The following is a 13,403-nucleotide window of genomic DNA, read 5'->3' on the forward strand; positions in this document are numbered from 1 at the left end:
CAAAAAGAGCACCTTGTTACATGGTCCATGGTAGCACACTCATGTCCTTAAAATCTGCTCTGCTCTCAATGCAGTGTGGAAGGCTGAGATAGGTCTATAAAGAAATATTGTGAAATGTTTTACTGACACCTAGGTGGCCACCAGATGAAAACTCAAGGGACTTGAGTGTAAGACCTTGTGTGAAAAAACCCTATTTCTGGCAGAGCAGTATCCATCTAGTGGTAGCTGTGTGCAGACAGGAGAGAGAAAGAGTGACCACCCTGATGGTCAGGGTGTTTCTAATCAAGTGCAAAGGAAGCCCCTCAAATGTGGACAGAAAAATCTACATAAAGGTACATTTTTAAGAAAGCAGAATGAAAAGTGAAGCAGTGGAGACTTCCACACTCCTTGTCTGTAGAGTACCCTGTGAAGAAGCCTCAATCCCAGAGAGAGCCTCCTTTCTTTATCAAGCTGTGCTGAGGCACTATTTGAAGTGGGAATTAAAAAAACATTCTCTCCCACTACTCCCTCCCCAGCAAAAGAAAAAAAACCACACACACACACACCCCCACCAACACAACAAACCAAACAAAGTCAAGACTTGGCTCCTAGTTAGCATGCTGATACCTGAGAGTACATCCAGCCCATGGCTTGCTCTTATCAGCTGCAGTGTCCATGCCCTGGGAAGAGCTGGGCCTTGTTAGTTTGTGCAAAGGCTCTATCCCCCCCTTCAAGTGTGTGCTTTGCAATTTAAAGATGCAAAATCCATTGAATGGCAAATTATGATTAGCAAGGAGTTGAGGCCTATCTGCTGCAAAGGGAGCTGGGGAGGGTATGTGCTGACTTTATTTCTGGCCATGTCAGGCTTTCACTTCTGCTACCTGCTTACTCTTTAAAGGAACAGTGAAAGCTCTTTGTTAAACATTTATGGTGGTTTGGGCCTAACATGACAAAAAAACAGCCACATGGCTGCTCACTCAACTCCTCCCCCCGCCCCCCCCAGCCCCGTGTGCATGCACACACACAGTGGGATGGGGAGGACAAAGCCCAAGTAGAAGCTCATGGGCAAGGAGGGTTCTTCACCCTCAGGCAAAACAGACTCAACTTGGGGGAAAAATAATAATTTAATACTAATCAAGCACACACAGGACACAGACAACATACAGAGCAGGGCTTGCATACATTACCCCACCCCTCCCTTCTTCTTGGGCCCAAATTACTTGGTTCCCAGTTTCTCTCCCTCCTTCCCTCCAGCAGCACAGGGGGACAGGGGATGGGGTTAGAGTCAGTTCAGAGGCTGGTGGTTCCTGCTGCTCCTTCCTCCTCAGGGAGGATTCCTTACAGTGCTTTCCTGTTTCCCCACAGGGTCCCTCCCGTGAGAGAGAGTCCTCCATGAACCTCTCCTTCATGAGTCCTTCCCATGAGGTCTGGAGCTGCTCCAGCCTGGGCTTCTCAGAGTCATGGGGCTGCTTCAGAAGCAGTCACCTCCTCTGGTGCTGGGGTCTTCCACATATGCATAATCCAAGTCCAGTGGCAGCAAATCCAAGTTCACCCCTCCTGATGTCTTTAGGGAATGTTCCACCATGTTCCTTCATGAGTGCAGGGGGACAGCTGCCATCTCACTATGGGTTGCAGGGAAACTTCTGCTTCAGCACCTTCTTCCCCTTCTTACTCACCAACCACCCCAGATCTTCACCCCAGCACTGCCTTTTACCTCTCCAGCTCAGCTCTTCTTTAACTGCTGCTCTGCACAGGTCTTATCCCAGTTCTTTCCTATATTAATTGCTGAGGGGCATCTGTTGTCCCTCTAATGGCTTCTTGGCTGGTTTCGGAGCAGGGGGAGCTTTTCAGCTTCTTACTGCAGCTACCTGTGGGGCCCTTGCCCCACTACCAAAAACCCTGCCAAACCAAACCATCACAGCATTTTATTTAAAACTTTTTCTTACATAAGCTACAGCTTTTATGATTTTTATAACTCATTATTTCTTATTGAGTCTTAAAAAAAAAAAATGTATGGAAAAGATTTTTACAGTCATTGATCAAGCAAATTTCCCTGTTGACTGTACTGGTGACCTGGAATTTAAAACTGAAGGAAAATGAGAAGAAAACAACAAGATAAATAAGCAGTCTGTTTTTAAAGGCCAGATTGAATGAGACTGAGGGAGAAACAAAACTGAAATTAGCAGAAAATCTGACAAGCAAAACTTCAGTAGCTCTTTGTGTTGGGGCAGCGTAAATCCCACTTTTAACAGGTTGCAGAACTTCTTGCAAAATGGGCCAAAGGCTATAATATCCTGAAGTGTCTTATAGGTGTGTGGTGTTTTTCTTTCTGACCTGACACTACCTGTGTACTGTACAGTGCCAGTCAGGAAAAGAAGAGGCATTTATTGAGCTGTTTAGAAGTGGGAAGGGCAGAGATCACACTTGACTCCTGTGATGACGTTTATACTTTAGGTTAGTTGAAATGCTGTTAATATCCATGAGTACAGGCTTAAAGCCTTCTCTAAAACCTTAGGAATTACCTGTCTGTTATTTTCAGAGACAGCTCTTTTTTTAGATGAACTATGTCCTATTGAATGAAGTGGGAAAACTTCTACCTGTGATGGGATAATATTTCCACTCCCTGCTCCCTTTCACTAAGGACTAAGGGAAAAGGCAAGTTTTTGTGCTTTAGAATGGTTTATGGGCCTTTTTAAGAAAGGATACACCTGCCAAGCAGTGAAGCAGCTCCTCTGTTCTTAGTCATCTCACTTGGAAGGTCCTAAAATGTGATATTTTTCTCCAGTTACTCATAGACATTAAATAAACTGAAAATGCAGTGTTGATGCAAGTGCCAAATGGCCACAATATGCAGATGATTTATTTCCTCGTCCTTTCCTGTCAAGAACCCGAGTGCCAGCCAGCAAGATGGCTGATTGCTTTTGCCTGATCAAAGGATGTTTCAGGAATAGCTGATGGCTGAAATCCTATAAAATAGAATTGGTGAAGTGGAGGAACCTGTTCTAAGAGTTGTTAACCCTAGTTAATCTAAAAGTATGTGCCTGCAGCCACTCTAGCCCACAATTCAAGAACCTGCTTGAAATCTCTCAAGATTGTGGTGTCCACAAAGCATGATCTCCATTATCTCTAGGTGATTAGACTATGTTCCCTCTGGCAAAAAATGGCCTGTTAGATATCTTATGTCTGTCTTGCAGTCCACAGCCATTTGGTGTCCCTGCACATGAAGCCAGTGGCACTGAGACTAGTGTGTGTGGCCTCAGCAACATAAGTCTCTGAACATCCTAGTGCTGGCTTCCAGGCAGTTTTAAATCCCATTTGAAATCATGGGTGTTTATCTTTCCGTTTCTTTGTGGCTGGGGCTTGCTTGGGTATTTTTATTTAATTCCTGTGATGAAAATTGTGACAACTGGCTTTGTGACTCTAGCAGCATGGAGTGCTCTGCAATAACTCCGTGTTAACTTTTTTTCCCCGAAGAATCTTCTAGTGGAGTTGTGGACAGCTGTGCATTGAGTTTAAGAGATGGTTTGTTCATCTTGGTCATTTCAGGTTTGTTTGGGCTCTATCAATTGAACCCTGTCAAAATCTAATGTCCAAGAGCCAACACAGTTAGCCTCTGCTCCAGGCAGAATTTTCTTGTGGGATGGTGTGAATGGGTACATGGGCTTTATTGCAACTTTCCAGTCACATATCTGGTCTTGTGCACTGAGTACATGTTTGACTTCCTTCTTGCCTTCCCTATGCCAACTGCAGGGTTGCTGTTTAGAGTGCAGACAAAATGCTGCTTGAGTGTTTTACTTTGTGGAGGATGTGAGAGATGACAATGGTTCCTCAGTGTGATGGTTCTGGGGACAATGTGCTGATACTCCCTAGCACTTCTTGATCCTTGTTTCTGTGAAATATGGGCTGTGACACCTTTCAGAAAGCAAAGAAAATGTGCCAGTGAACAGACAAAGGAAAAAAAATTAATTGTTGTTTGTCCCCCAGTGCCTTTATTTACAGAGTTTATCCTGGGAGCCTCACTAACTAACAGAAACTCAGTACACAATGACTTACCTTTTCTGTTGAATCAACAAGCTTCCTGTATTGACATTTAAGTTTTGAGGTCTTCGTATATCCCTGGTGCAGCCACGAAGCTCCCAGCTCAACTGCTACCGGTGAAGAGATGTAGATGCATTATTAGGGATAACTTGGTTTATCTTCTTTGACACTTTTCTGATATCTCTTGATCACTAAGGTGTGGATTAAGTGGGGGAAAAAAAAACAACATTACTTTGCACAGATGTTATGTAGCTTATGCCTCAGATCTTTTATGAGAGAGTTTGGGTGCTTAATGACTTCTAATTCAGAAAGAAAAATCAAAGTCTTGTGTACAGCTTGCTTTTGTCAGGTGCCAAGATGGGGTTAGGTGAATGCATACCAGAAGCCCGGGTATTTGAAAGTCACATTTCCAGCTGCATTTAATACAATTGTAGATAAAGCACATTGAAGAGGAAGGGGTTGTTTGGGGGTGTTCTGGCACTTACTTAGTGGGTTTAATGAAGTTAAAGGTATACTACTGTGTCACTCTTGAGAAAGCAGTCACTTGTATTTTCTTTCCCATGAACATGCATTGTGACATTCTCATGAAGCCCTGCTGTGTCAGGGGCTCACTGCACACTTGTTCTCAGCATCGGAAAGAGGTGGCTCTCTGGTAGTGCCAGCAGCATAGCTGCACAGATGAGGGAAGCTACTTGGCAGCCAGCAAGTATTGGAAGAAGGAAGGAAAATAAGGTCTGTATGTCTGGCTACCCAAAAAAAACCCCATACTGATCTTCAGAAATGTATAGTTTTTCAATATTTTGTTCCGAATCCCTACTCCAGTGAAAATCTATATTACTTATCATGAGTAAGTTAATGGCTTTCTTCATGAACCTGTAAGAGAATGCAGAAACCAAATGTTTCCATCTTTCAGCTTAACCAAAAGTGCCAATTCATGTTTCGCAGGAACTCAGCAGGAGTTTCTGGTACTCCTGAGCTTATAAAGGATCAGAGAAGTATCGTGTTGCTTCACTGTGATAGCAGAAACACCATAGTGGTATTGAAAGACCTGTCATAGGTACTGATGTATTCAGTAGCCCAGTGTCCCCTAACTGGGGCAGTCCTTTATTTATCCTAGTTTGTTCTTCTTCAGCAGTTTTCATCTGAGGATTATGAAAAGTGGACTTTACCCTGTGAAGCTGTTACCGTAACCGTTTATGGATGGAGAACTCAGGCTCAGATAAATTGTTACTTTCCAAAGGTTACCTCACATGCCAGTAGTACAAGCAGGGGTCGGTGCATTGTTTCCCAGACTGCTGCTTTTTCCACACTTTAATCGCATGGGAAGAAATTCATCCCTACGCAGGGTCTAGCACAACTTAGGTAAGCAAAGATCGCTTAAATTGTCAAGTAAGACCATGTGCTGGTGCTGCACAGAGGTATAAATTGTTTGAGAACTTTGTGGGCTGCCGTACAAATGACTCCAGAAAATTTGATTTGCAGAGAAACTGCTTCCTAGGAGAAAACAGAAACTCAGCATAAGTAATTCTGCAAACTAGTGACATAAAAATAGCTTGGATAATAAAAAGCTGGTAAATAGAGGCACAACAGCAGTTTGGATGTATGCAAGAGACAAGCTCAATAGATCTGAGTTTGAAGGAATTTAGTATCTTGCAGAGTTCCTCTAGTTTAACACAGTCAGTGCTAAGTCACTTTTAGTTGAAGCAGAAGAGTAGTTATTTCTGGAAGCCTACAGTCATCTTCCTGTAAAACAGAAAAAAAACCTGCCCAACTGCAAGCTCAGGCTTGCTCAGAATAATCCAAGTGTGTTTTAAGGACTTTGGGGATATATTTCCTTCTGAAGATTCCCATTCTTCTGTATTTTCTTTGCCAAGTGAATAATTAGTTACTCCTTGATTATTGCTTATCACTTTATACTTTTTCATGCAGACAGCAAGGGATTGTGAGGCTGTTAATAGCTGTGCTCAGATCACATTTCTTTTTCAAAGCATGGTTTTACTAGCTTAAAAATAACAGTGGGAATGAAATGTTTCTAAGTTCCTGTATTTTTATTTAGTTGTTTGTTTTTTTTTTACTGGAATCCCGAGTGCTTTCCAGAGTGTCCTCGGTGAATATCAAAGTGTGTAGTCGCACTTTTTTTCCCTGGAATTTCTACACCCCAAAGGTGTTGATCAACAGCATTGGACATGAAAGCTTGACCCAAGCTATCCTTAGTCTCTTTTTCATCCTGTAGTTGAAAATTTTCTTTCGTCTTTTCAGATGTTCCTAAACATGGCAACAAGCATGGCTCTGCAACAGATGCAATTCTTTCTAGGTCTCTAGGTAACATTTTAACCTGTGTAATGTTCACAGCATAGCATCGTAAGTAATATTCCAGGAAATACGCTGCTGCTTGTTAAAAAGGATAGGACCCCAGAGATGCCTTTAAATATGCCTGTAAAGTGAGAGGTGCCAAGAGAAAGATAATATGGCTGATTATAGTTATTTACCTTACATTTTCATTCGCCCTTAACTGGGTGTAATTTAGGGGCATGAAATCTCTTATTGTAAGTGTATTTGCATTAAGCAGCTCTAAGCAACCATGAAAGTGCAGAAGCTGAAAAATTGACAGACTGGGTTCCTAGAATCCCAAAGTAGCATTTTTGTAATAGGCATACAAACAAATCAAATAAACATGTTTTGCTTCAACGATTTAAAGAATATGGTCTTTGGAGTAATTTGTCTTTTTTTTAAAACTATCATTTCTAACCTTTTCATTGCCTATCTCTAGTTTGCAGCTCCTCCTAACAATCTGCAGCAATTTCCAACCCAGCTGTTGTGGTTGCAGAGCACTGTGCCTTTGTTTAGCTTTCCCTAAACTACCAAATCAGCCTGTAAAGGGGATTACCTGGCTGGTGATATTGTTTTTCAGGTCTGCACTTTTTAACAAATAATTGTTTCACAGTGGTTTTCAAAAGAAACCAACCAACCAAACAAAACTTTTACAGTTGGATGGAATAAAATATTGGAAAGTAGGTACCTTTGGTTAACGTTGATAATCCCACTCGCTTCCTTTGCAAGTGATCACAAAGTTATGGAAATCACCTTGCAAGAGCAGTGGTTCTTTTCAGTCAGTACAGAATTTTCATGTGTACTTCATTTAAAAAAAGACATTTTTTGTCTGCTATGTTGGTGTGTGCAAAGTTTGAGAAATTTATAATACAGCTGTGTACAATTAACCAGGTATGATCTTCCACCTCACCCTTCGAGTAGTCGGTTAGTTCTTTCATATCCATTGCCTTTTTCATAAGGCACTTTATTTAACTGAAGTTTGTGAAATGTTGTGATCTTTGCATGAATGGAGTTATTGAAGTGAAAAGCATTAGCAGTATTTATTTCAGAGGATTTCAGATTTAATGGCTAAACAAGAATAACTGGTAAAACTTGCTTTTTATACATACAATAGAGTCTTTGAGAAACTTAAGTCGCATTTAAGAATATGAACATGTCTGTCTGAATTATATTACAGTATGTGTGCTCCCTGTATCGTGCTATGTTGAAAGTTGTCTAACAACATATGTTGTTGAAATATATCTAGAGTATTCATTTTGGAGTGTTTTCCCAAGTTGAAAGTTAACTGCTTAGTGCAAAAGGTACATTTACTGGTTTTGAGTGTCTTCAATTTTTGTTCCCATTTTGCAAACGTATGTTTTAATTAAGACATGCCACTCGAGATCTAATGAATATGTTTACTGTGACATCTCCATCTTCAGGAGGTGAATTTGACTTAGAAATTGTCTTTGGCACAGAGAGGCTGATAGTATCAGTTGAAAGATTTCTTTTCTTGGGAAAGAGCAGTTTGCATAGTTTGTGCTGCTCTTGCTGGGTATGAGGTAGCTGTGCTTGCCCTAAAGGATTGCAGAGCGATGCTTACGGCAACAGACAAAAGAATCCCACAAAAGGTACATGTTCAGGTTTTTTTGGTGATATTTTACCCACTTTTTTCTTTGACACAGTTTTGGAGGTGGCTTATTGATTATATTTGGAAAGATTAAGAAACTCCTCTCTCTGAATCATGCTTCTGCTGGCATGCAAGAGGACTTTGATCAAACAAACAATGAATTGTTCAATACGCTCAGTAAAAAAAAAAAAAAAAATTCCTATAAAAGCAGGTTTCAACTGACCTTTTACCTGCCCCTGTTTTGATGCTGGCAGGTGAGAATGAGCAGGAGGAGGGTTCTTGTGCTCCTGCATCTCCATTTCCTGTTATTGTTCATGTTAAAACTCCTGCTTTTTATGTCAAGTCAAAACCATAACTAATTTTGCTGTCATGTAGATGCTATTTTATGTCCTGTTGTTGTGCAGGAAAGCACAGAAAAATTAATTTGGCATCTTCATCAAGAGAAAAAACTTAGCAAAGGTTTGAACCATTTGCTTTTCAGTGTTGCAATGTATTCAGCTGAAATTATTTTCAGCTACTTAAATCGAGATTAAATTATGGTACTGTCTTCTTGGAAAGTGTTGTGAGGGAAAGCCTTTAGCCTTCTAGCTTATTCCCCACCCAGTTCTACTGGCAACTTTTACCTTTGCTGTATCCAAACTGTTATATCCACCTTTGTTAGAAAATGCTGGATTTTGCATTAAAAAAGGGCCTGGTGTGGGGTTGAGGCAAAAAGGAAATACTAGGGGGACCCCACAAGGCATGGGAAAGTTTCCTGCCCTGGGGTCTCTGGTGCAGAGGCTGCCTGTGTCTGGGTGCTCTCCTCTTCCTCCCTACCTGCTGAGAGCAGGACAGAACAGCAAGGGCAAGACAGTGCTTTGTGGCACAGAGAGGTTGAGAAGAGGAGGTGCAGTAAGGGGGTGGGAGGAGGCTGGTGGGATCCCCTGAGAGCATCCCTTATGGTGTGCAGTCCAGGGAGAAGCCCAGAAGAGAAGCTGATGGGGTGGCCACTTAGTTGTCATTCTCACACATCCTGTTTAGGGGCTTATTTGGCAGGTAGAATTTGATTCATTTGCACTCATCCAGTGCAAAGGTTTGGGAAATGATCTTGCCTCTATTTTGTGTGTGAGGAATCATGTCATGTTGAGAGCCAAAGCCCAGATTTTTTCAAACATACTTAGGTGCACCTGCTCTGTTGTCCTCATCCGCAGCCCTAGAGGAGCTCTGTGGTGGTGAGAAGACCTGAGGCTGCCTCACTCAAATCATGCCATGGGGCTTGTCCTTCCACATGCCAGCCCATTCCCAACACAGGGGTGGCCAGGGCAGGCTGGGGACCAGGATGCTCTGCTCTCTGACCACTGCAGAGGGGCAGGGAGTTAAGTGCTGTAATGGGCTTTCTGTGTGATGGCAGGTTATGGCTAGTGATAGACATGTGCCACTGACAGGTAGTGCTTTTTTTGACCTGCCTTCATTTTTCTGGCCAGGCTTTTAATTGCCAGGGAAAGGTATAAACAGATGCAATAAAGAAGCCAAACAAGTTGGAGCTATAGCAAGGCTTCACAAGGAAATATGTTTTAGCAAGATTATTTTTTTTAAACTAATTGGGATTTTGTTGTCAGGCTAAACCAGACTAAAAATAAACAGCTGTATAGTACTTCATTAAGCTGCCTGCTTGGAGTGATTTTTCCCATTGATTAGTCTCAGGGCTAATGCTGGTTCATTCCTCATTTCATTGCTAATTAACATCAGCTCTGCTCCTGACCACTTGACCGTATTCTCTCTGTGAACATGTGCTGGTTTGGCAAGTAATAACTGCTCCCTCCTCCTTAAAAGAGAGAATTAAGGGAGAAAATAACTATTGAGTAGATCTCCAGCTGCTTCTACTGTAAGGAGAACGATCTGTAAAACAGTATCAGCCTGTATGAGGGGTAATAAACATAGTTTACAGAGCGCAGGAGTTAGAGGAACTATGTAAATATACATGATGAGCTCAAGCTGCTGTATGAACTGACAGGCTTGGCTCCTCTCCTGTCAGTCGAGTTGATTCAGGCTCTTCTGAGATGCTTGTGGTGCAGATGACCTGACCCAGGGTCTTACAATGGCTGGCAGTCAGGAAGAGGGCTGCTTTGGATCGGCGGCACTTACTTTTCCAAGTCTCTGCAATGTTCTGGGAGTCTGAATAATGAAATGGATTGGCAATGGGCATGGCAAGAGCAGGAAATGTACTGCCCTGGTTATGGCATTGTCAGGCTGCTTCCATGCAAACGGAATATAGATGAAAACAAGGGAATGAAATATCAGAATTGGCATGGATGCATTCTGAGAAAATATCTAACAATGTTAATGAAATTAGTGACCTCTGTTCTGGGTGAGAAGGTCAATTTTTCCATAAAACCCAAGTAAACTTGTATTTTGGAAAACATCTACTAAACCTGGAACAGAATAAATAACGTTATCCCAAAGTCTTGGTTCAATTCCAGATCATAGCATTCTCTTTTAATTGAATTGGATATTGCATTTCTTTTTCAGAAAGTCTCTTTTTTTTAATTCCTACACTTTGAAGCATTCATATCTTGGAACTGATCGGAAATGCAGCCTTATACAAATCTATCAATCAGAAACAGTCACTGGAGAGAGCTTGTCTGAGCGATAATCCTTTTTTACCTACTTTTCAGCAGAATCCTAATTCATTTGTTCATCAGTTATATATTTTATGTATTTCCACCATTAGTTTAATGGACTTAGGGCTCAGTCTTGCAAACACTTCTGTATGTAAGTAACGTTATTCCTGCAAGCAGGCTGCTCGTATGATTAAAATTAGCCGTGCAAAATATTTGTAGCATCAAGTTGTGCAGTAGTTGTGCGTATCGACACACAAAGCTATTGCCTTCCTAGTTCCCTTTCTTTGAGCTGTAGTAGCAAAAAGCATCTTTTACTCACATGAGTAGAAAAAAAAATTAAAATTTAAATTTTATAATTCTACTAATTATTATAAGAAAGATAAAGAGGTCATTCCTGTGAACTATTGCGTGATTGGTTACATCATGTAGCTGTCATGGAGAGTTTTGGAATTGGGCCCCAGAGCAGAGAGTGTAGAAAATCCCTTTTTGTTAACCAACTTTAGACAAGGCTAAAACCTGATTGTGCTGCAGACTTCATTCAGTTGAAAAAAGGTAATGAAATCTTGCTTCTTGTTTCCAGGAAACATCCAGTATCTCCTCTTTCTAAAAAAGATGTCTATGATATTTTTAACTTTTCTTATTACAATTCCATTTTAAGTTCCAGTCACATACAAAAGAAAGCAGCAAACAAACATTTACGTAATAAAATAAATCCAAGAAAAATATTTCCTTGCATGTTTTTGAAGTTTAAGGAGTCTGGTTTGAGGAAGTGTCTTGGTCACAGAATCACAGAATCTTAGGGGTTGGAAGGGACCTGGAAAGATCATCTAGTCCAACCCCCCTGCCAGAGCAGGGTCACCCAGAGCACATCACGCAGGAACTTGTCCAGGTGGGTTTTGAATGTCTCCAGCGAAGGAAACTCCACAGCCTCTCTGGGCAGTCTGTTCCAGTGCTCTGGTCTCTTGCTTTTGGTAGGTCAGTAGTCACCCAAATGCAAGCAGGAGAATGTATTTCATATTTTGCTCTCCTGTGGGCAAGTATCAGATGATAAAATACTGATTCACTGATAGCACAAAAATAGCCCCAAAATTGTGAGGTTTTTACTCTCATTTCTGTAGTTGAGTAAGCATATATATGTACTTATATGTATATGTATTAGGAGCATGAATAGTTCTGTAAGACAGTGTCCCAGCTGCTTGCTGGTCATCCCATGCTGAGTTGAGCTTTTTGAGCTGCAGTCACACCTGGCAGCTTCACAGGCTATGTGATGTGGCCTAACATCTATGGGCAGAAATGAGGGCACAGGGAAGAGCTCTGATGCCCCCCTTGAAGCATTGGAGGTGACTCGAGCCATGGAAGGAGAGGAAGAGAATAACCAAGTGCAATGGGCAGGATTGTAGCTTGGAGGTGGTCATTGCCTGGAGTCTTGCAGATTAAGCTAAAGCAATAAATCTGTGGATGCTCCTTTTCTCTTACCAAATATTTAATAAAGCCAAAAACAGAGTGTTTTGTTTTTCTTCTCTGTGTCTTCATTTGAAAAATGTAAGAGGAAGGAGCTAAGACAGTTTTTAAAACCCTTTTGAAGTTGGAGCACATGGAAGACTGACTTGGGTGACAGAGCCTTTGTGATCCTCAGCAGTGTGGCTATTTAGGATCTAAACCTTATGATAAAGATACCCTTTCTGGCCAAGTTAACTTCACTTCTTAAAGAAAATGATGCCTTGAGTTTTCAGAGTTAAAAGTTACCTTGAAGGCCTTAGTTGTTTGAACCATAAATTGGCATATAATATTAAACAAGCTTCAGTAGCTTCTTGTTTCACTATAGGCTAGAATTTGGTGAATAAATTACAATTAATAGTTCTTACAAAACTCCGGATGGACACCCAAAGGAGAGAAATAATACAGTTGTAGTATTACAAGTCATCAGCATATTAAACATTTTTTTTCCTTAGGAAAGGATTTTCTGTAGAAGTCCTGAAGAAAAATAAGTTTCATTAGTTGAGCGTCGAGCAGAGATAGAGCAACAGGATTGATTGTAATAAGCCTCTCCTTTTTACTGAAATCCATTACTTTCTGAGCTATTAAGTGATGAAAGGGATTAAGAGAATAAAAAAATATAAGCGGGACTGTATTCGTAAATCTAATAAAGTTGATAAGAGTAGAGCATTTTGTGGAATTTGCATGTGAATTTATAACACCCTAATCCATCGGCAGGCAGCACTATGCTGTGGAGGGAAGGGGGTGCACCATGCATACAGGATAAAGATGCAAGCACAGAATTTCTGGCCAAGAAGTCTTTTTTTTTTTTTTTTTAATCCATATGGATATCCATATGTTTTATCATACATTCCATACTTTTGGTGCCAGGATCCATGTGTTTAGCTTTTGTTCAAATAAAAGACAAAAATCATTCTTCATTATCTCTTTTTTCCTAGCTGGTGTTTTTGTAGACATAACCAAAAGTGATGGTAGATGTTTGAGGCGTACCCAGATAGGATGCAGTTGGATCTCATCAGTGGTATTTAAAACAAGTACCTGGTGGGGATTCAAGGATTCAAGGACTGGATTATCTTCTGAAAGTTAAGCCCCTTGATGGTGCTTGAACAGTGCAGGGGGTGCTATCATCTGATTGCAAAGTCCTGGCAAGGCTTTTCCCCTGTAAAAGAGAAGCTCCTTTGTGAGCAACAATGAGAGTTTTCCTTCTTTTTATATTTAATTCTTGACCTGCTGCTCTGCCTCTGCGCTTCTGCTGAGGAGTGTGTGATGCAGGGAGATGACGTCATGGAGCTTTATTTTACTTCTGCCTTTTCTGCTTGCCCAGGGCCTGCAGCTGGTAGAATAGCAGC

The 13,403-nt window shown here is 41.2% G+C and overlaps 1 protein-coding gene across 27 annotated transcripts in view; it reads left to right on the forward strand.

Annotated features, from left to right (window-relative positions):
* The window catches only part of ESRRG (estrogen related receptor gamma), a 406,125-nt gene that overhangs the window by 124,342 nt on the left and 268,380 nt on the right, over positions 1-13,403 (forward strand). The window contains exon 1 of one of the 27 annotated variants that reach the window (XM_051615733.1): positions 5,285-5,379. The exons of 25 other annotated variants lie outside the window; for them this stretch is intronic. The gene's annotated coding sequence lies outside the window, so the exon portion shown is untranslated. Of the gene's footprint in view, positions 1-5,284; positions 5,380-13,403 lie in introns of those variants that run through there. One more of the 27 variants, XM_051615720.1, reaches the window with a different exon arrangement.

This window comes from Apus apus, chromosome 3 (genome assembly GCF_020740795.1).
Source record: "Apus apus isolate bApuApu2 chromosome 3, bApuApu2.pri.cur, whole genome shotgun sequence".
NCBI classification, from domain to species: Eukaryota; Metazoa; Chordata; class Aves; order Apodiformes; family Apodidae; genus Apus; species Apus apus.